Source organism: Myotis daubentonii, chromosome 10 (genome assembly GCF_963259705.1).
Source record: "Myotis daubentonii chromosome 10, mMyoDau2.1, whole genome shotgun sequence".
Lineage (NCBI taxonomy): Eukaryota > Metazoa > Chordata > Mammalia > Chiroptera > Vespertilionidae > Myotis > Myotis daubentonii.
In genome coordinates this window covers 50,585,425-50,609,431 of record NC_081849.1, presented here as the reverse complement: position 1 = coordinate 50,609,431, position 24,007 = coordinate 50,585,425, and the positions used below count along the sequence as shown (strand labels likewise).

At 41.0% G+C, this 24,007-nt stretch overlaps 1 long non-coding RNA gene and 1 pseudogene across 1 annotated transcript in view; both read right to left on the bottom strand.

Moving 5' to 3' along the window:
- Window positions 1-24,007, bottom strand: part of LOC132242968 (uncharacterized) — a 163,224-nt gene that overhangs the window by 94,977 nt on the left and 44,240 nt on the right. The gene's annotated exons all lie outside the window — the stretch shown is intronic.
- Window positions 10,881-18,511, bottom strand: LOC132211495 (homeobox protein OTX2-like; annotated as a pseudogene).

Below are 24,007 nucleotides of genomic sequence, written 5' to 3'. Positions count from 1 at the left end.
CTACCATACCTGTCCACACTAAATATTTCCAGGAAGTATGTCATTCCTTCCTTTTTATTTTCTAAGAAAATAAAATAGTGCACTAGGAGAATGTTCTATTAGAGGACAGAATTAGCTTCCAGCCTACAATTAATAAACAAAAGTACTAGCTTTGAGTTCAGTTATAAATCATGTGAACAGAACTGGCAAAATACATTCAAACATAAGTTAACCAAATTTACCTTCCATTGACTGAAGGTCAAGAATTACATGGATTGACATGTATTCCAGTACAGAAATATATTTTTCATTTGATAGATAAATGTAACTCATCTTTTGAGATTGTGTTCTGGTTATACACCCTTACCAGTAAGCCTTTGCTTAACTCCTAATGAATCAAACTATCAAGCCATAATTTGTTGGCAAACAAAAAACCATTTTTGCCTTAAGATGAATTTCAAATAAGCCTAGATGAAAATTATTGCATCTGGTTTAAAATTCATCACATATCATATTATTTAAAGCAGTTACTACATTGTTTCATCTTACCATTCAGAAAATACAAGCACAAGACTATCCATAGCCTGAATTTCACCAAATATAGAGAAGCAGGATACTTCATAATAACTATCTAAGCTGACTAAAAAATACAACACGCATCATCACTCAAATTTCTTCCTAAGGGAATAATAGGCCCGTGAGGGAAAAGATTGATTTTTCTCAACTTTATATCCTCTGCATAGTAAGTAAACAGTAAATATTTGTAGAATTGAAAATAAATGTTACATAGATGAACTTCAGTAAGACTATTTTATGCATTAGCCATGATACCTACAAGTTAAGAATGACTATCTACGTAAATACGTAGCCAAGAAGAGATGTAAGAAGTAGGAGTAAAACAAAATAACATGATCCATTTCCATTTTGTTGATGCTTATGTGTAGACATATTTACCTTTTATTTTTTAAATATATTTTTATTGATTTTAGAGAGGAAGGGAGAGGGAGAGAGAGATAGAAACATCGATGATGGAGAGAATCATTGATTGGCTGCCTCCTGCACGCCCCATACCGGGGATTGAGCCTACAACCTGGGCATGTGCCCTGACCAGGAATCAAATCATGACCTCCTGGTTCATAGGTCGACGTTCAAAGATAAATATATTGCTACACCAGCTGGGTAATATATTTACCTTTTAGACTTAGAAGATGAGTAAAAATTAGGTAAGGTGCATGGGGCCACAGTAACATAACCCAGCGACTTGCCTTGCTGGAGTGAAAGTTGTAGGTGTAAGTGAATAGGAAGCATGGTTAAGTAGGTAGGGTGGGGCCAATTGTAGACAAAGGAAACTAACATTTGAGGAGTACCAGGCCTTGTGTACTGTTTCCCTCTGATTATTCTTCATGACAAGACTGGTCATACCATGAAGTGGGCATGGGCACAATCATCTTTGCTTATAGAAGGGAAAGAGTCTCAGAAAGTTCAGAAGCCTGACTCAGTGGCTCTCAGCAAGTGCACAGCAAAGATGAGATACAATCCAACATTCTTTCCCCTCCACTATATTGTATTGAAAACCAGGCAGGAAGATATAGAAATTAACTCACATAGTAGCAATGGCATATAAACCAAGTATAAAAAAGTCGAATCTAAATAAACAATTTTAAAATACAAATGGCTCAACAGGACCCTTAACTTCCCAGGGATTTTTCTATGTGTGAAATGAGCTACACTATCACATAATCATGTTCTTAGCCTCAACAGGGCGACCTGAGTAATTTTCAGTTACAAATTTCTAAGTGGTACTGATTAAGACTTTGCTGCTTCGGGTGTTACTGTTCATCATTCCAGAAAACCCCAGGTCTGATTTGGAAAACATAAAATATTCCAAAGGCTGATCTCATGATGGGAATTCAGATATTGTCTTTTATTGGCCATCTGACAAACATGCTGCTACCCGCCTCCCTTTGTGGTTTACATGCTGCTTCCGTGTACACAGTACTGGCATCCCATTCGGAAGTCGATTGTTGTGCTTTGGTTTATGTTTCATACAACAACTGCCCTGAGCCACTTCTAAGAGAGGATAATGACAAATTTGAAATTTTCTCTCCAGGAAAGGAGGCTGTGGTGAAAATGTGAGATGACATTTAAGCAACTACCATTAAAGGCATTTTAATTTCCTGTTGACAAACACGATTTTCCAAATGATTTAGAGTGAAGTTTCTGGGCTGACAGCCATGCAGCCTATCTAGGACTATGTTTTCTGGTTCTATGAAAGTGCTAATGAAATCTCTCTTCTTCTGTTGCTTATTTTTCAGGGAGAAGCTTACTGCCTTGAAAACCACAGTGCCATTTGGCTGGGTTCTGATTCCCCAGTTTCTACTCTCACCTCCCTCTAGAGTTCCTTGCCCCCATCTCCAGGGCCAGGCTCCCCTGATCCCAAACACCAATTTTGGGCTAGAGATAGGAGTGCTTTAAGGAGCCCTGACTCCCCACGCAGAACCTGTGTATCATTTCAGGGAAAGCAGCCTAGTTCTTAGGCCCCTGCTCTGTAACCCAGAGTTTTACCTTGTTCCTGTGATTCAGTCTCCACCTCGGCCTCCACTAACTTTAGTAAATGTTTTCCTGTCTTGGATGCTGCCTATCTTTTTAGCTTGCTCGATATCCAGCCTCTCTTAAAAGTGACTCCCTGTCGAGCTCTTGTTAACATTTCCTCTCTGGCCTCCTATTATACTCAGAGTCTGGGACTTAACGCCTGCTTTTCTGCTTGTCTGGATTTTTAGTTTTGTTTTCAATATCATGTAGTACAATGCCCTCATTTTCCAGACAAGACAATCAAAATGTAAGAAAGTTGGGAGATTTGTCCAAGGTCTCAACACTAATCACTGGAACCATTGGCTAAGGTTATTAGATGCCTCCTTTCAAGAGATTTTTATTTAATATGTCAAGAGATCTTACAGAAAGTTCTCCCCTAACTTCTTAAAAATGTTAAATAAAAAGTAAAATACCTATTCTTGTTCAAAGGTATTAGTCTATGGGAGGTATTGTTCATTGTTTTAAGAAATACATTTTAAAAAAATGTTAACATTGTTTTATCAGTTATCCCATTTCTAAACTGATATTATGATAGACCTCCATTTTATTAAAATGGTCTCTTTTTCTTCAGAAGAATTTTTGCTGTAGTATAAAAATGAGGACTTTTTCCACTTCAAATACTTGGTTTTTGCTATTCTGCCTTATGAATTCTAGCTAAGAACTTGATCATTTTATTTCTCAATTTCTATGTTTCACCTCCATCCCAATTTTAACAGTCCTTTAATTCCTGGGAAAGAATTTTTCACCATTTCCCCCCCTAAGCCTTTACCATATCCGTAGAGCCTTTTGATAAGTCTATTACATTTGAAAACAACTTATATTAAAATGCAAACTCTCAGTGACTTTTGAAAAAATCAATACTGTCCTGTGTTTTAAATGCATATGTGGGGACTAGAGATATTATGTCTTCTAAAAAGGTTTTCATTTAATATAATTTACTAGAGGCCCGGTGCACAAAAATTTGTGCACTGGGGGGGGGGGTGGTCCCTCTGCCCATCCTGTGCCCTCTTGCAGTCTGGGACCCCTCAGGGGATAACCACCTGCTGGCGTAGGCCCGCTCCCTGGGGGATCAGGCCCAAGCTGGCAGTCAGACATCACTCTGGCAGCCCGGGAGCCCTCGGGGGATGTCCACTTGCCAAGGGGAGCAGGCCTAAGCTACGGTCGGACATCCTTAGTGCTGCTGAGGAGGTGGGAGAGGCTCCCATTACCACCTCTGTACAGGCAGCCGTCAGCCTGGCTTGTGACTGGGCAGAGCTCCCCCTGTGGGAGTGCACTGACCACCAGGGGGCAGCTCCTGCATTGAGCGTCTGCCCCCTGGTGGTCAGTGTGTGTCATAGTGACCAGTCATTCCCAGTTGTTCTGCTGTTAGGGTCAATTTGCATATTACCCTTTTATTATATATGATAGAGGCCTGGTGCATGGGTGTGGGCCAGCTGGATTGCCCTGAAGGGTGTCCCAGATCAGGGTGGAGGTCTCGCTGGGTGCCTGGCCAGCCTGGGTGAGGGGCTGAGGGCTGTTTTCAGAGTGGCCACACCCCTTTCAGGGTGGGGGTCCCGCTGGGGTGCCCGGCCAGCCTGGGTGAGGGGCTGATGGCTATTTGCAGTCTATCCACAGCCCCTTCAGGTTAGGGGTTCCCCCTGGGGTGCCTGGCCCGCCTGGGTGAGGGGCTGATGGCTGTTTTCAGGCTATCCACAGCCCCTTCAGGTTAGGGGTCCCCCCTGAGGTGCCTGGCCAGCCTGGGTGAGGGGCTGAGGGCCATTTTCAGGCTGGCCACAGCCCCTTCAGGGTGGGGGGTCCTGCTGAGGTGCCTGGCCAGTCTGGGTGAGGGGCTGATGGCTGTTTGCAGGCTGGCCACGGCCCCCAGCCATCCAAGCTCCCAATGGAGGCTGGCTGGAAGCAGGTATCTGGGGTTTATTTATCTTCTATAATTGAAACTTTGTTGCCTTCAGCGGAGGCCAGAGCTGGCCAGGGCAGGCAGGAAGCTTGTCTTCCTCCATCGCCAGGGCAACCAAGCCTCCTGCTTGCTCCAGCTCCATGGCTGCCGGCTGCCATCTTGGTTGGGTTAATTTTCATATACTTGCTCTGATTGGCTGGTGGGCGTGGCTTGTGGCATAGCAAAGGTATGGTCAATTTGCATGTTTCTATTTTATTAGATTAGATAATAAGTAAAGCAATAAAGCCCTATCACTATGGATAATCTAATAGAAAATGGAAATAACAAGACATTACAATGAGATCGGATGTGCTGAGAATCTGCGTTGAATTTTAGCTGCCCATCCCTCCTGCTTTCTTCTGGAATGCTAAAAGATCTTCCTTATGTGCCACACACCTGGTCACCTGCACTCTCACACCTGCTCTACACAACACCTTTTAGTTCTTAACTCTGTTCCTTTTATGTCCCAATCATTTGGATGTGACTCTGTGGCCATATGCGCAATATCAGGATGGACCAATCTCAGAGGCAACTGACTTTTATCTGACTGTAACTTTGTCTTTCAGGAACTAACTGCAGTCAAAGACAAGGCCAATCTTTTGTTGTTTTGTTTTGTTTTCTTGTTTAAGAATGTCTTCCCTATACAACCCTACCCAAAAGCCTTAAAACTATATTTTCTTCTCAAAGTCCTAAAATTTTGAAGTTTTGCCATTCATAGATACATCACTAAACCATTTTGGTTATGTGTGTGTGTGTGTGTGTGTGTGTGTGTATGTGTGTGTGTGACAATAAAGTGCAATGGGCTTTTTTTTCTTTCTTCCCATAACTAGTTTTATCAGCATATCGAAGAGACCAGTCCACTCTTTCCTCACTGGTCCTGATTGCCAGCCCAGTTATACATGAAGTGAATCTCTACCTGGATATTCCATTCTGTTCTGTTGGTTTCCCCAAAGTAACACTATTACTTTACCTTCTTTATCATTGCTTTAGAATAAATTGATATCTTATTCTACTAGTACTTCAGGAGTATCTTGACTTTTCCTAGTTTTTATCCTTCCAAATATATTTTAAAATCAACTTTTCAACTAAAACACTGTTTGCTATATCAATATCAGACAAAAATTATTATAAGAAAATCTCTTTGATTCTTTGTAAAATTTGAATTCTTATGACAAATTTTATTAGTCCTGTATTCTTGATGACATCGGTACACTGCTAGAGATACAAATTTACAGGGGAGAGGGTCTCATTGCCCCAGTTAAGGTCAAATGACCGCTTCAGCCATGGTGGTAGTCATGGGAGGGCATGGCCCCATGATTGACCTTTCCCAGAAACTCATAAAGTAGAGAAGCAGTAGATGTCCAAACGACAAAGTGCTAGGAAAACAAAATATATCAATTGTTTGTTCCAGTGTACTGATCTGATCCTAACCTTGCCTCAAGTATTTTGAAATGAACACTTATGCCATGAAGCTTTTTTAAAACCCTTAAAGTAAAACATACTTGGTTTTGTCAAAATTATAGATCTTTCAGTTACATAGGTAAATTTTGCTACATGTTTTAAATATCTAATTTTACAGGTATAGAAAATGAAGTTCTTTAGGAGTATAAAGGGTTTCCTTTGCATTACATCACACAAATGAATATAGGACCATATATGTAGGCCTTTCTTCTGGAAGTGTTCCTTTACATGCTTTAATAATTAGAGGGTTCTTTAACTAGCTTTTTTATATAGGAAGTGTATTTTGGATCCTCATCCATATATAGCACTTACGCACAGCACATTTCAGAGAGCAGCCTGACTTACACCTACCTGCCTTATCTGATGTTTGCATCTGTAAGGCCCCTGAGCTGTCACAATGACAATGTTATTTAAACTTAATTCACAGGCCCCCAGAAAAGAAACTTTCTCCCATACTGCTCAGGAAAAACTTCATGCCAAGACGCTGGAAATAAAGTTGCTGCCAAGGTGGGATTGTGACCCACAACATATTGTGTTCCCCAAAGTTACCAAGGGCTGAAACCATTACCAATGTGAATTCCTCATTTGCTTGGCCAGGGTTTGGGGATGATTGAAGGAAATTCTACATTTCTAGGTCTCTCTCTCACTCTCACTTTCCCTTCCCCTTGCACCTCCAGTGATTATGGTGTTACTGATTACAGTTCTTTACTCTCTCCAGGATCTCCTACTCCCCTGGTCCCCCAATGCCCAGGCTATATGACCTCCTTTGACCAGATGGATGCTTACACCTGTCATGGACACTTAGGCTTGAAGTATGTTGGTGCAGTGGAGTTTGCTCTCTCTTGGGCCTCTGTCTGTACCATGAGAAAAGCTGATAGAGGAAAATGGGGAGCAGAGCATCCTAGCTGCATCAGGAAGAGAAGCCCAGGTGATCTCAGCCAGGCAGGGGCATTTGACTTCCCTCCTGATTTGCATATGTGTGAGAAAGCCTACAGAAGAGCAGAGCTGACCCACAGATGTGCGATAAGTACATGCTTATTGTTGTATGCCACTGAGATTTTGTGATTGTTTGTTATTTGGTACTAGAGGCCCGTTACACGGATTTGTGCACTGGTGGGGTTCCTCAGCCTGGCCTGCGCCCTCTCACAATCCCCTTTCGCAATCCGGGACCCCTCAGGGGATGTAGCAGTGCCAAAGTGGCAGGCAGCCAGGGAGGAGCCCGAGCTGGGCCACTCCTGCTCATCCTGGTCCTGTTGCGCCTGTTGCCGCTGCCACTTGGCAGTGCTGCCGCAGAGGCGGGAGAGGCTCCCACTACCACAGCTGTGCTTGCCAGCCATGAGCCTAGTGTCTGGCGCCTGTCAGTCAGCTGAGCAGCACTCCCCCTGTGGGAGCGCACTGACCACCAGGGGGCAGCTCCTGCATTGAGCATCTGCCTGCTGGTGGTCAGTGTGCATCATAGTGACTGGTCCACCAACCAGTTGGGTCATTGGGTCGCTTAGGCTTTTATATATATAGATTATTGCAGTGGTGGCTAATGAATTCACTCCCAATTCCCCACTTCTCTCTCTCCCTCTTTCTCTTCCTCTCACTGTCTTTTCCTGTATGTCTCATCTTTGATCCTGGTCCCTTTGGTATACCAGTTGTCCACTAGGTAGTAACATAAATCTCAGGTGATCTACATTTGAAGTTTATCACAACAAAGAAAAGGAGTCCATATAAAAGGATTTGAGTAGGTGAATCTTATTAGCAATGCCTCTTCTCTAGCAGGCATTTCTGAAATATTTTAATTATTCACTTGTATATGTCACTATCATTGTAATTTTTACTACAACACCACATATGACAAATCAAGGCATATAAAAAATGGTATTGAGGGTAACTCTGACTTGTAAGCCATTTATCATCCCACACATATTATGGGATTTTCCAGGAGATAATCAATAATGTGAGGAATCTCAAAAATCCTAAACCCCTATATGGATATATAACATCTTTTCTTCCCCTTGGTCTCTTGTTTATTCTTTTCTTTCTTACTCACTTTCTCCCCAGCCTCCAGCCTGTCTACTAAGGAACAGTTTGTCAGGCATAGAGTTACTATTCCTTTTTCTCCTTTACCATGTAAATGTCAGCTGAAAATATTCCAAATTCCAGATACAATATAATCATAATACTACCACTGTGCTTCTGGATTAATTAATCATAATGAATGAAATTTTTCTTGATTTTTGTACTCCAAGCCTGGAAGCATAATTCAATTTCATCTTTGACTTCTGTAGCCTGAAGCAACCACTTAAAACTCAGCTGTCATAAAGCTTTTGGAGAGAGATAAAAAAACATTAAATAAAAAAAGATCTAACTTGCACAAAGGCAAAAATATATATAAAAAAAGAGCATGTATATATGTATAAAAGAAGGGCACAATAAAATATTGTTTGTTTCCAAATATGATAACACTGCCTTAAAGCAATTTTTTACCTCCCAAAGCATCTGGAAATAGCGTTAATCATAGACAAAACACACACTGAAACACTGAATGGGGACATTGAAAGACTCAGTGAAAACTAAACTAATTTGAAATCTATCAGAACTTGTTTTCACCTTTAGAACTAGTAAGTCATTATGAGAACTTCTAAGTTATTCCTCTTGAAATCATATAACTATAACATGAACTTTTTGTTCTGCTTGTTTGTTTCTAATATAAGCCCTTTCCTCCTGGGGGCCCTCTATGTATAAAGTCAAATTGCTTGCGGTTTAATTTATAATATGTAATACTTATTGTTTTCATTCATTGTCAAAATAAAGATAACCATAAAGAAAAATATAAGAATCTTCTGTAATCCCAGCATCTAGAGATATCAGCTAATGTTTGGTGTATATAATTTCACTAGAGGCCTGGTGCATGGATTCATGCATGGGTGGGATCCCTCAGCTCGGCCTGCACCCTCTCGCAATCTGGGACGCCTGGGGGGAAGATGGCCTTTGGGGATCAGGCCGAAACCGGCAGTCAGACATCCCCCAAGGGATGTAGCAGTGCCAAAGTGTCAGGTGGCCAGGGAGGAGCCTGAGCTGTGGCGGACTACGCACCACTCCCACTCATCCGGGCCCTGCTGCGCCTACTGCCACCTCAGCTCCCTTGACAGCCATGAGCCTGGCTTCTGGCTAAGCGGCGCTCCCCCTGTGGGAGTGCACTGACCACCAGGGGGCAGCTCCTGCATTAAGCGTCTGGCCCCTGGTGGTCAGTGCACATCATAGTGACCAGTCATTCTGGTCATTCTGGTTGTTCGGTCGTAATGGTTGTTTAGGCTTTTATATATATAATTTGTTCCCTGAGTTGTGTGTGTGTGCATGTGACAAAATTGGATCATATAACATATACGCATTATATTTATGTTAAAGAAGATATCAGGAGAATCCTTCTTTGTCATAATCAACTTTCTCCAATTAATGGCTACATATTTCAAAGGACTGAAAACTGAAATATGCTGAGAAAGAAATATATACTATTGATGGACATCTAGCAGAGAAGAGGGTACTGAAATGGCCTCGAGATGAGCTCAGTTTGTGCTTTCACTTTGAGAATATACCTTAGATCTCTAATATTCTTTGAATGACAGCTGTGAAATCTTTTTTGTGCGTGCATGTACGTGCGTGTGTGTGTGTGTGTGTGTGTATGTTAGAACCATTTTAATATAATTATACATATCTGCCAAATCCAGGAAGAAAAAGTTTATGCATATATAACTTTTCCAGTTATCATTGATCTCAGTTTATAAGTTCATCAGGGTCAGAGCAATTGACCAATGTCTCTTTACTGCTAGGCTTACCAACAGTAAATTACAGATGAATTAGTGTCCTTTCATTTATCTTCTCTCACTCTTCTTGTCCAGACATTTTGTTGTAAAATTTCAGTACAGCTCCCCTCCAGCCAAAGGTAATCTTTTTAGATAAGTATTCAGTTGCTTTGAATTTTGCTTATAATTATAACCTATTTAATCACAGAAGAACCTCTGTATAGGTGGAGTTCAAGGTTGCATACAATAACAGGAGATCACAGGTTTGAAGCCTAGCACAGATTTATTTATTTATTTTTTTAAAATATATTTTATTGATTTTTTACAGAGAGGAAGGGAGAGAGATAGAGAGTTAGAAACATCGATGAGAGAGAAACATCGATCAGCCACCTTCTGCAACATCTCCTACTGGGGATGTGCCCGCAACCAAGGTACATGCCCTTGACCGGAATCGAACCGGGGACCTTTCAGTCCGCAGGCCGATGCTCTATCCACTGAGCCAAACTGGTTTCGGCAAAGCCTAGCACAGATTTAAAACCTCGGATGTACCATTTATATAAGACACACACTGATTGTCTCTTAGACTACATATTGCTCCTTATGAATATTATTTTTTAAATAAAGTAGTGCATCTAGGACAATCAGTCACACAATTCACACAGCCCTGAAAAGGTTTTCAGTGCCAACTAACAGTTGGTCATGAAATGTCAGTGAGCTGGAGACACGGTCCATTCCTAAGATTCAACCAAGGATTGGCTAAACCACTGGAACACCTCTGCTTAAGAAGGCTATGTCCTTCCCTCCTTTACTTCACAATTTAGTTTTGCTTATTTTGGTGGTGTTTGGTTGCACAAGGCTAAAATGCTTTGGATCACTTTGAGAACCAAGAAAACCAATGATCGAAAACTATGACAGGATCTTAGATTGGTTTGTCCATTTTAGGTTCTTGGTCAGTGGGCCCCTCTAAGGACTTTCTTATTTCCTTCTATGCCTCCTGGAACGTTGATCAGAAGATGAGTCTGAGTATCATTTCATCTAACTCTTTTAACTAATACCTGGCTAAAACTGGAATGTCCAGCCCAGTATATTTAAAAATCACCCACAAAAAGAGGTTCTACAGGTCTTCACAAAACCTGGCATTTCCACAAGGATGTCTGATCTTTATAATCCAAGCAGTCAGCATTGAAGTTAAGCTTCTAAGAGGCAGTTTGGTCCTCATAATCCAAGAAATCAGTGGATAAGTTAAAACCTAAGCTTGAAGATCCATATCCCTGGGTGAAAAGAGAAGCTGGGAACTGAATGAGATGGCTGGTAATTGCGTTGGTACTCATAAGGTTGAGTGTGGCCCCTGGTCTCGGAAGCTGGTGATACATAGGGGTCAAATAAGATCCATAGTCCATGCCCCCAAAGTAGAAAGTTGAACCAGCATATCCTTGACTATAACCTGAAACCTGAGTATACTAGTAGGTCATGGGATAGGACCTCTGCATGCAGGAAGAGGAGGTGGACAAGGGATCTGACAGAGGGGAGATGAAGGCTGGGCTCCAGATAGACACAGGACACTGATGCTGGAAATGGCCAGCGCTGCAGCGCTAGAGAGGGGGGTGAATTGGCCAGTCGTTCCACTCTCTGAACTTACTTCCTGAGCTGGAGATATCTTTTTTTTTTGTAGGCCTCACTTTGTTTTGACCTCCATTCTGTTGTTGTTGCTGCTGATGGTGGTGCTTAGCTCTTTTTTTTTTAATTTATTTTCCCTTTATTGATTAAGATATTACAAATGTGACCTTATCCCCCCAATCCTGCCCTCACCCTCACATCCCTGTTGTCCACATCCATTGCTGATGCTTATATACATGCATACAAGTCCTTTGGTTGATCTCTCCCCCTCACCCCCACCCTCCCCTACCTTCCCTCTGAGTTTTAAGCATTTGATCTATGCTTCTCTGTCTCTACATCTGTTTTTGTTCATCGGTTTATGTTGTTCATTATAATCCACAAATGAGTGAGAGCATGTGATATTTATCTTTCTCTGACTGACTTATTTCACTTAACGTAATGCTCTCCAGCTCCATCCATGCTGTTGCAAATGGTAGGAGTTCCTTCCTTTTTACAGCAGTATAGTATTCCATTGTGTAGATGTACCATATTTTTTTTAATCCATTTATCTGCTGATGGGAACTTAGGCTGATTCCAAATCTTAGCTATTGTAAATTGTGCTGCTATGAACATAGGGATGCATATATCCTTTCTGATTGGTGTTTCTGGTTTCTTGGGATATATTCCTAGAAATGGGACCACTGGGTCAAATGGAAGTTCCATTTTTAGTTTTTTGAGGAAACTTCATACTGTTCTCCACAGTGGCTGCACCAGTTTGCATTCCCACCAGCAGTGAATGAGGGTTTTTTTTCTCTGCATCCTCGCCAGCATTTGTCATTTGTAGATTTGTTGATGGTAGACATTCTGACAGGTGTGAGATGGTACCTCATTGTCATTTTGACTTGCATCTCTCGGGTGATTAGTGACTTTGAGCATGTTTTCATATGACTCTCAGCCTTATGTATGTCCTCTTTCAAGAAGTGTCTATTTAGGCCCATTGCCCATTTTTTGATTGGGTTGTTTATCTTAGTTTTGTTAAGTTGTATGAGTTCCCTGTAAATGTTGGAGATTAAATCTTTATCAGAGATATCATTGGCAAATATGTTCTCCCATGCAGTGGGTTTTCTTGTTGTTTTGTTGATGGTTTCTTTTGCTGTGCAGAAGCTTTTTATTTTGATATAGTCCCATTTGTTTATTTTCCCTTTAGTTTCCATTGCCCTAGGAGCTGTGTCAGTAAAGAAATTCCTTTGGCATATATCTAATATTTTGCTACCTGTGGATTCCTCTAATATTTTTATGGTTTCCCGTCTTACGTTTAAGTCCTTTATCCATTTTGAGTTTATTTTGTGTATGGTGTAAGTTGGTGGTCTAGTTTCATTTTTTTGCATGTGTCTGACCAAATTTCCCAGCACCATTTATTGAAGAAACTGTCTTGACTCCATTGTATGTTCTTGTCTTCTTTGTCAAATATTAATTGAGCATAGTGGTTTGGGTCAATTTCTGGGTTCTCTATTCTATTCCATTGGTCTATATGTCTGTTCTTGTGCCAGTACCAGGCAGTTTTGAGAACAGTGGCTTTGTAATACAGCTTGATATCTGGTATTGAGATCCCTCCTACTTTGTTCTTCTTTCTCAGATTCGCAGCAGCTATTCGGGTTTTTTATTTTTTATTTTGGAGAGTTCTTTCTAGACTATGAAATATGCCATTGGTATTTTAATTGGGAGTGCATTGAATCTATAGAATGCTTTGGGTTTTATGGACATTTTGATGATGTTGATTCTACCAATCCATGAACACAATATGTTCTTCCATCTGTTTATGTCTTCCTCTATCTCTTTTTCCAATGTCCTGTAGTTTTCTGGGTAAAGGTCTTTTACCTCCTTAGTTAAGTTTATTCCTAGGTATCTTAATTTTTTTTTGGTGCAATGGTAAATGGGATTGTGTTGTTTTTTTTTTTTTTAATTTCTCTTTCTGTAAGTTCACTATTGGTGTATAAAAATGCCATAGATTTCTTGGTGTTAATTTTGTATCCTGCTACATTGCCAAATTCATTTATTACATCTAATAATTTTTTGATGGAGTCTTTAGGGTTTTCTAAGTACAGTATAATGTCATCTGTGAATAATAACAATTTTACTTCTTCTTTTCCAATTTGTATGCCTTTTATTTCTTCTTCTTGTCTGATTGCTTTGGCTAGCACTTCCAGTACTATGTCGAACAGGAGTGGTGAAAGTGGGCATCCCTGTCTTGTTCCTGTTCATAAGAGAAATGGTTTTAGTTTTTGCCCATTGAGTATGATGTTGGCTGTAGGTTTGTCATATAAGGCTTTTATTATGTTGAGGTATGATTCCTTTATTCCCACTTTGCTGAGCGTTTTTATCAGAAAAGGGTGTTGGACTTCGTCAAATGCCTTTTCTGCATCAATTGATATGATTATGTGATTTTTGCGTCTCAATTTGTTTATGTGATGTATCATGTTTATTGATTTGTGGATATTGTACCAGCCTTGCATTCCTGGAATAAATCCCACTTGGTCATGGTGTATGATCTTTCTAATATAATGCTGGATCCGGTTTGCTAGAATTTTGTTGAGGATTTTAGCATCTATGTTCATCAGGAATATTGGCCTGTAGTTCTCTTTCTTTGTGGTGTCTTTATCTGGTTTTAGGATTAGGGTAATGCTGGCTTCATAGAAAGAGCTTGGAAGTGTGCTTTCCTCTTGAATTTTTTGGAATAGTCTAAGAAGGATTGGCTTTAGTTCTTTTTTGAATGTTTGGTAAAACTCCCCTGTGAAGTCATCTGGTCCAGGGCTTTTGTTTGCTGGAAGCTTTTTGATTACTGTTTCAATTTCATCAGTAGTTATTGGCCTATTCAGGTTTTTTGATTCTTCCTGATTGAGTTTTGAAAGCTTGTATTTTTTTGGGAATGTGTCCATTTCATCAAGGTTGTCCAGTTTGTTGGAGTAGAGTTGTTCGTAATATTTTTTGACAATCCTTTGTATATCAGTGAGGTCTGTTGTTACTTCGCCTCTTTCATTTCTGATTTTGTTTATTTGGGTCCTTTCTCTTTGTTTCTTGGTGAGCCTGGCGAGAGGTTCATCAATCTTGTTGATCCTTTCAAAGAACCAGCTCTTGGTTCCATTGTTCTTTTGTATTGTTTTTTTTTTTTTGTCTCTATGTCATTTATTTCTGCTCTGATCTTTATTATTTCCGTCCTTCTGGATACTGTGGGCTTTTCTTGTTGCTCTCTTTATAACTCTTGGAGTTGTAGGGTTAGATCATTTATTACCAGTTTTTCTTGTTTTTTTGAGGTAGGCCTGTAGAGCTATGAACTTCCCTCTCAGGACTGCTTTCAGTGTGCCCCATAGATTTTGGATTGTTGTGTTTTCATTGTCATTTGTTTCCAGGATGCTTTTTATTTCTTCTTTGATCTCTCTGGTAACCCAGTCATTGTTTAATGGCATGCTATTTAGCCTCCAAGTGTTTGATTTTTTTCAATGTTTTTATTGTAGTTGATTTCTAGTTTTATGCCATTGTGATCTGAGAAGATGCTCGTTATGATTTCTATTCTCTTGAATTTGAAGAGACTTTGCCTGTATCCTAATATATGGTCTATCTTTGAAAATGTCCCATGTGCACTGGAGAAGAATGTATATTCTGTAGCTTTGGGGTGAAATATTCTGAAGATGTCAATTAAGTCCATCTGACCTAGTAAGTCATTTAGGATTGCTGTTTCTTTACTGATTTTTTGTTTAGAGGATTTATCCAGTGGTGTCAGTGGGGTATTAAAGTCCCCAACTATGACTGTATTACTATTGATCTCTCCCTTGATATCATCCAGAAGTAGTTTTATGAATTTGGGTGCTCCTTTATTGGGTGCATATATGTTTACCAGAGTTACATCTTCTTGTTGAATTGCTCCATTTAGTATTATTATGTAGTGGCCTTCCTTATCTCTTGTTATGGCTTTTACTTTGAGGTCTATTTTGTCAGATATAACTATTGCAACCTCAGCTTTTTTCTCATTTCCATTTGCCTGAAAATTTTTTTCCATCCCTTCACTCTCAGTCTGTGTGAATCCTTTGTTCTGAGGTGGGACTCTTGCAGACAGCAAATATATGGGTCATGTTTTCTTATCCATTCAGCTACCCTGTGTCTTTCAATTGGAGCATTTAATCCATTTACATTTAATGTTATTACTGAAAAGTACTTGTTTGTGGTCATTTTTATTCTTAATGTTTGTGTTTCTTCTTGTCTTTCTGTTTCTTCTTTTCACAGCAGTCCCTTTAGCATTTCTTGCATTGCTGGCTTGGTGTTAATAAACTCTCTTAGCCCTTTTTTGTCTGTGAAGCTCCTCATTCCACCTTCAATTTTGAATGACAGTCTTGCTGGGTATAGTATTCTTGGATTCATTCCCTTGCTTTGCATCACTTTTTTCATTCCATTCCCTTCTTGTCTGGTGTGTTTCTGTTGAGAAGTCAGCTGATATTCTAATAGGAGATCCCTTGTAGGTAACTTTCTGTCTCTCTCTGGAAGCCTTTAAGATTCTTACTTTGTTGTTGGTGTTTGCCAATTTAATTTTGATGTGTCTTGGTGTTGGTCTTTTGGGGTTCATCTTGTTTGGCAGTCTTCTTGGACTTGTGTAGTTTTTTTCTTGCCAGTATCAGGGAAGTTTTCTGTCATTATTTCTTCAAACAGATTTTCTATTCCTTGCTTCTCTTCCTCTCCTTCTGGCACCCCTATTAAGCGAATGTTGTTTCGTTTTGCATTGTCCCAAAGGTTCCTTAGGCTCTCCTCTTGCTTTTTAAGTTTTTTTTCCAGTTGCTCCTGTGTTTGTGTGTTTTTTCCTACCTTGTCTTCTAATTCACTGATGCGGTCCTCAGCCTATTCTAGCCTGCTGTTTAAGCCTTCCATTGTGTTCTTTATTGCAGCTATGTCGTTCTTCATTTCCTCTTGGTTCCTTTTCATGTTGGTGATATTCTCATTCAGCTCCTTATAATTCTCATTGAGTTGTGTGTATTTGTCATCCAGCCATTTGAGCATCCTTATAACCATTACTCTGAATTATTTCTCTGATAAGTTAGTAGTCTCAATTTCATTTAACTCCCTTTCTGGTGATTCCTCTTTTTCTTTCTTTTGTGGATTGCTTTTTTGTCTTCCCATGTTTTGCTGTAATGTTTTAACTGTAGCTCCGATTTGCTTTGCTACCCAGTTTCTTTTGGGTATGGTGCTACTGGTGTGGCCTCTCAGGTCTCCTGCGCTTGGTAGTCTAGTGTAGCTCCCTAGTTGAGCTATTTGGGTTCTCTTGATGTAGGCCTATGAGTTGGAAAGGTGCAAGTGAGGTGTCTAGAAGTCAGCAGCTGTGGAGGGGATGTCCCAATTTTTGCTGTCTTGTGCCCCTGGTTGAAATCATGTGTGCCCAGTGGGGACTCACAGTGGCCCCCAGGAACCGTCTATTGGGGTGGTGGGGCTCAGGAGGCCTGTGTTCTGGGAAGGCGTGACTGTGGTGTCCAGAGTTCTGTAGTTGTGGGGTGGGCAGACTCAGCTTTTGCTGCTGCCTCCATGGTTAGATACATGCAATCCCAGCAGCAGTTCACAGGGGCACCTGTGGTGTGTTTGCCAGCAGGGTGTACTGACACACTCTGAAGGGCCCTGGAAGTGAAGCCACTGGATTGCAGTGTCTGTGGACAGGTATCCCAGAAGAGGGAATTCAGCGTTTCTACAGCCAAGCAATGCACCCCTATTTAAGTGCGTGTCCAGCGGGGCTCACAGCGGGGCCCCAGGGCTGCCTGTGGAGTGGTGGTCTTGGGAGACCTGCATGCTGGAAAAGCATGCAACTGTAGTGTCCAGAGTTCTGCAGCTGTGGGGTAGGAAAACTCAGTTTTTGCTGATGCACCTGTGGTGGATAGGCATGCGTTCCCGGTGGTGGCACACAGGAGCACCTACAGTGAGTTTGCTAGCGCAGGTGCACTGCAGCACTCTGAAGGGCCCTGGCATGCTTAATTGAGGCGTCTTTGGGCAGGTATCCAGGATGGGTGAATTCAGAATTTCTATTGCCCAAGGGAGTGCGTCCCTATTTGTCCAAGATCAGACCTAGTGGAGGCTCACTGCGGCTTCCCAAAGTGCCCTGTGGATAGATTGGCTCAGGGGGAATGAGCAACCATGGCAGTGCCTTTGCTGGGCGCTGAGCTCTGACGCACCCTGAGGGACCCTGGTGCTGAAGGGCCCTGGCACTTAAGTTGCGCAGCTGGGTGTGTGTGGGCAGTTATTCAGGCAGAGAGAATTCAGAATTTCGACTGGGGGGCAGTTAGCCTGTGTCTGTACAAAAATCACACCCAGCTGGGGCCCACAGTGACTCACCAGAGAAATCTATGGAGTGGTATGCTTCGGGGACCTGCGTGCTGGAGACACGCAAATGCAATGTTGGAGGCCTGCCGCTGGGGAGGGGAGTTGCACTTACTGCAGTGTTCCTTTGGTGGTGGAGATCCCAGGGTCTGCGAGTCTGCTGGTGTGGCTGCAGGATTTTGGCTGGAGTGGTTGCCGGGTTGAGGGCAGTGTCCCAGGCCTGTCTGGGTGGTGGTGCTGATGAGTTCCTAGAAGAGGCCGCTCTCCCCTTCAAGATGGCATGTGATCTGTGCCCGAGTCCCACAGTCCTGGGAGTTCCCGCAGTGATGGTAGTCTCTCCCTGTCCCAGAGAGCCTGGTCTGCCAGCCTCTGCTGCTCCTGCAGGATTTAACTGTCCCTCACTCACTCACACACACACCACACACATCCACACACTCTCTTTTCATCCCCTCACTCACTTCCTATCCCTCACCTCCATCCCGCCAGCAGCCATCCTTTTTTTTTTTTTTTTTGCACTTCGCTCTTTGATACTTAAACCACTACCTGCACCCTGGACTCAGGCAAGTTGATTTTCAGTGCCACCTCCTCCCACATGAAGATATCTGGATAGCAGGTCTTAGCAAACAGTGCTTCCAGCACGTCTAGCTGAGCCTGGATGCACGTTGTCATCTCCCGGTACTGTTTCTGGGGGGTGGCTGAGGGACAAGAAGCCCAGGGCCCCGGTAGCCCACCGAGGGGTGCAGCAAGTCCATGCCCAAAGTGGTCAGGCTCAGTCCACTGACTGGGTAAGGTGGTGCTTAAGATAAGACATCATGCTAAGGTTGTTAGGAGGCACAAAGTCAGCCCAAATCAGGGGGACCCAGCCAGAAGGTCCTGCTTCGACTGCAATGGACAGATTTAGGGTCCTTGGTGGGTGGGTTGGAAGTGGTGGAATTTACCGCTGCATGGGAGGTTAGAAAAAAAAATAAAATTATCCTTCAAAATTCCAAATAGCCAGCCAGCAAAGTAGATGTGATGAGGGCTGCTCTAGGATTTTTATTTTTAATAACAGTGGAGTCTGAGTTGGAGCTGAGGTCAGTTCTGCTCTCAAGGAGATTTGCTCTGAAATCTTAAACTTTATGCTCATTCGCCATGATTATAAGTCTCTGGACACTAGAAAATGGTAAGCTTATTTTTTTCTGGGAAAATGGTTCCACGCTGAGGAGGCTTTTTCTGTATCCTCTGAGGAGGTATTTCTGTATTCTTTGCCACCTTGCTGCTGACACAAGTTAGACGTAGCTTTCAGTGTTACTCATAGTATCTACCCAATCATAGGCACCCATTCTATTCGGACATGACAGGAGCCTAGTGATTTAAAAGAACATTTCCTTGCTTTTTAGTGGCAAAATCTGGAGAAAGGCAGCAATAAAGCAGCTGACAATACACGAAAAACACATTGAACAGTCAATACCTTCTATTCACCCATAGAATAATTCCTGGGTGGAATTAGCAGGGAGGAGACAAGAAGGAGTGGAGCTCATGCAAGTCTAAATCCACAACAAAAGAGATGATGCAAAGAAGCCTGAGCAAGAGGGATGGGAATAATTATTTGATCAGAACTATGAAAATATAACACAAAAGCCACAGGAATCTATTGAGGTTGAAGGGGAGAAAGTGTAAAAGAACCAAATGAGTTACATTACAGGCCTCAATCCAGAGATGAAAGGTGCTTTGGTGGTAACTGAGGACCCCCAGTGAAGCAAATCCACTTAATCTTTGATCACCTCTAGCCACAGTAGACTAACTGTGGGTTTAATTTTAGGTTGAGTCTATGACCTCAGGAAAATAATTGTTTTAAATGTTCACTTCATAGAGATTTTTAATAATTATTTTATAAAATCCTATTAGCATTGCTCAAACCCATTATCCACTGATGCTAGTTACACAAAGCACTGTATATAGTAGACATTTATTTACTCATACTTCTTAAAAAATGGAAAACTAAATATCATACTAGTTACAGCTACATATGTGTCCAATTTTCCAAGAAAAAAAAATCCTACTCGTTTGTAAATTGGGAAACAACCATTGTGATGACATTTCCCACCCATCCACCCCAAAATAGCTGTGAACCAACTCATTGTTCATTTGATGTGGCAATTTTCACAATACAGAATCCCGTGGAAATCTGGAACTGATTTCCAGTGATACCCACCTTATGACTCCATGAATCTCTAAACAAGTCCCAAAGGACACTGTTAAGGATTAGAAAAGTCTTCCTCTGCTTCAGGATATCATTATTTACTTACACAGAGGTTTCTATCTATTTCCAGTAGAAAATAGCAGCCAACAGGGCTGTTGAGCAACAGTGTTGTCCTATGTAAGGTCTTTCTGCTATAGCACTTTTGTAAGCATTTCTGAGAGATTACACTCATAACTGAACAGGAGACCCATGATGAATGTTTGGTAGCAGCTCTAGCTCTGTGTTCCCATAAGATTCAGCAACAATGTCAGGTGACAGAAATCTACTCTAGTCTCACACAAGGTTGCAGGAACCACTTCCCTTTCCCCAGTAATAAACCTACAGAGTGCTCTCTTTTTGGACTTTCTAGAGAATTGGACTTTTTTATTATATTTCTGTTGAAATGGAATTTCACCTGTCTAAGTTCTTCAAGGACAGGTGCCACAGCGTAAGTTTTCCAGCTACAATGGTTGGCGTGGGCTGACTGACTTACAATGCACTCATTGTGATTACTCAATGATGATAAGACTTACTGCAATGCTTCCCTTCAGCATCCCTTTCTCTGCCCATCCTGGGAAAAGCAATGCTTGTTAGATGCTAGATAAGTTGTTCTTTACTGTTTCTGTCAGGTATCATTCACTGGGGGACAGTAATGTGCCTTATGGAGATATGGTGAATTGCCTGTTTCATGGCACTAATTTGAAAGCATCCTTGAATTCAATTCAACAGCCTGACTGCCAGATGGCTCTTGAAACCATGTAAAAAAAGAAAAAGAATGGGATTCTTATCTGGGAAGTGCCATACTGTAAAACTATAAGGATGGAATGCTGACTGACTGATAGATAGATAATGTTAAAACACGAAAAGCAAAAATAGATTTGCTGGGAGTAGTTCAATCTACCTCTGTCACATCCCTTTTCTAACCCCTCTCCCACTCACAGAAGCCACTTGTCCACACCATGTTGCTTGTGGTCCTCCCATTTTACCCATGCCTCCCCCAGTTAAGTATCATTTGAGAGAAGAATCTGATACTTTCATTCACATGGAATATAACATCTCCACCAGAATGTGAGCTTTGCAGAGCAGATAGGTTTTTTTGTCTGTTTTGTTCATCGGTGGATCCCAAGCACATAGACAGGGCCTGGCATATAGTAAATACTCACTAAATACTAGTTGTTGAATGATAAGACTCAATGCTTTTCTAGATCTAGAAGTAAATGAAGTTTTTATTATATATTCTAGTGTGTGTGTGAGCATGCATGTGCATGTGTGCGGAGGAGAGAAAAGATCAAGTGTGCTACAGAAGCTGAAGGCTTCAATATCTTGAATTTTGTACCTTTAGAAGGGCAATATGTATAAGACAAAACTGTGGAAATCCTCTCTTCTAGAGCCTCTTCTCCTGATACTCTTGAGGAGGAGGAGAAGGCTGCCTTAAGGGTACCCCTGTGAGAAGGTGAGGCTATGGTGTGAGAAGCTACAAGGCAACCAACCTTGTTATGGGCTTGTTCACACCCAATAAAGATGATGCCTGAGATTATGTCAAAGGCTGAACTTCATCTTCAGTATACATGGCCCACTAGAGCCAGAAGCCCAACGCCAATTACCTGGAGAATAAAGAATAGTTTTCTGGAAAAATTCTTTGGTACCACCTAAAACTTAATTCCTGACATTGCCTAACTCTTCTTGGTTCCTGAGTCAGTTTCCCTCTGAACTTTGGATTTCTAGAACAACACTGGATAGAGAAGACCAATCTTCTATGACTGTCCTTATTCTTATGTCTTTGCTTCCCAGATTACAAATGTAACCAGGCCCTGGTCATACAGGTGTCATTTTATTATAATTATTTATAAAATTATTAATTATTTCAACGTAAAAGGAAAAGACAGGTAAACAAAAACTACTATAATAAAAATTAGTGCAACAAAAAATTTACAAAAGACTTATAAGAACAATTCATAGTATGTCCTCTCTTTTGTAGAATCTTTCCCAATTCCCACAGCAGAGTATGGCTTTGTCTACCCAGCATCACTTGTCTTGGGTAACTGAACAATCCTTGCCCCTTCTTTTGGGGGAGCTGCCCCTCCTATACAAAAGACTCAGAATAATACATATAGGTCAGTGATGGCGAATCTTTTGAGCTCGGCGTGTCAGCATTTTGAAAAACCCTAACTTAACTCTGGTGCCGTGTCACATATAGAAATTTTTTTATATTTGCAACCATAGTAAAACAAAGACATATATTTTTGATATTTATTTTATATATTTAAATGCCATTTAACAAAGAAAAATCAACCAAAAAAATGAGTTCGCCTGTCACCTCTGACATACGTGTCATAGGTTCGCCATCACTGCATCACTATATTATAGGTACTGCTTAAGTCCGTAATATGACCCCAGCAAAACCCAACACAGCACTTCCCAGAGGGAATATGTCGTTTACTCTTTAGATCCCTGCACAGGAGCTTTTCTACAAGCTGGGAATTTGTTTTATCTTTTGCCTTAGTGCAGGGGTGGGGAACCTTTTTTCTGCCAAGGGCCATTTGGATATTTATAACATCATTTGAAGGCCATACAAAATTATCAACTTAAAAGTCAGCCTGCTATATTTGGTCAAACATTTGATTAACTCACCCCTAATGCCTTGGCAGGGGCAGACCAAATGATTTTGGGGGCCTTATATGGCCCACGGGCTGGACGTTCCCCAGCCTTGCCTTAGTGCTTACTACAGTGCCTGGCACATAGTAGGTACTCAATAAATGGTTGTTAAATGAATGAATGGATTCAGAGAGAGTTCCATTACTTAAAAAAGATGGTATGATGTTAAGTTCTGGGAAGAAAGCAGAATTATTTTATTCTTAATTTTTATCTTTCTTGGCAAGAATGATTTTCAAACAAAGTGTAGATATACATTATGGAGTGGTGGTTCTCAAAATGTGATCACTGGACTAGCAGCATCAGCATTACCTGGGAACTTGTTAAAAATGCAAATTCTTGGGCACCAACTCATTCTATTGAATCAGAAACTTGGGGGAAGGGCCTAGAAAAGTGTGCTTTAAAAAGCTCTGCAGAAGATTCTTATGATGCTAATTTGATGACCAGTGGTCTTGAGAAGTAACAGAAGCAGTAAAAGAATATAACTCTCCATTTTGATAAGCAAATATAACTACTCCCAGATACTTTATCTTCCAAGGTTAGTGAAAGAACTTGTTGGTGTGGTCTTCAAGCCAGCATTAATTTTTTTTGGGGGGGGGGCATAGAAAATAAGAGAGAGTCCTAAAGGGTATTTAAAAGAAGGATGGAGGAAATAATTTTCAGAAATTACATATAATCTGAGGTTGATTTCTGGCAAAATTTTGAAGTTGTTAGCTAAAGAGATGATGTGTGAGCATTTGGAAAATGATGCAGGGATCACTAGAACTCAACTTGGATTAACTAGGAAAACTGATAACTCAGTTATTATTTATCCTGTTTAAAAATATACTTTTATTGATTTCAGAGAGGAAGGGAGAGGGAGAGAGAGATAGAAACATCAATGATGAGAGAGAATCACTGATTGGCTGCCTCCTGCATACCCCACACTGGGGATTAAGTCCGCAACCTGGGTATGCGCTCTTGGCTGGAATCAAACCTGGGACCCTTCAGTCCACAGGCCAATGCTGTATCCACTGAGCCAAACCAACTAGGGCTATCCTGTTTTAATAGGATAAAATACATTGTTAGTTTACAGACCAATTTTTTTTAGCAGTAGGTATGCCAAATAATAAGATGATCATAGTCCCTCTTATCACACTTTATTTTAATCTTTTTTGTTTCACATCTCTCTTCTCTAGGACACTCTAGGCTTTTTTGTAGCCCCAATGCTAGCACAATTTCTGGTACATAATTTCACATTCAAAATGTCTATGTAAATTGAATCAGGAGATATCCTTGGATAGAATATAAATAGAATATAAAAAGAATATGGGCTGGATAATAATAAATGTAACTGGATTTGAAGCTGATTAAACAATAATAACCAGGAGTATTAATAAATGTAAATTTTATGTTTGGCACCTAGTTAGTATTTGGTAAATAATTGTTGAATGAAAT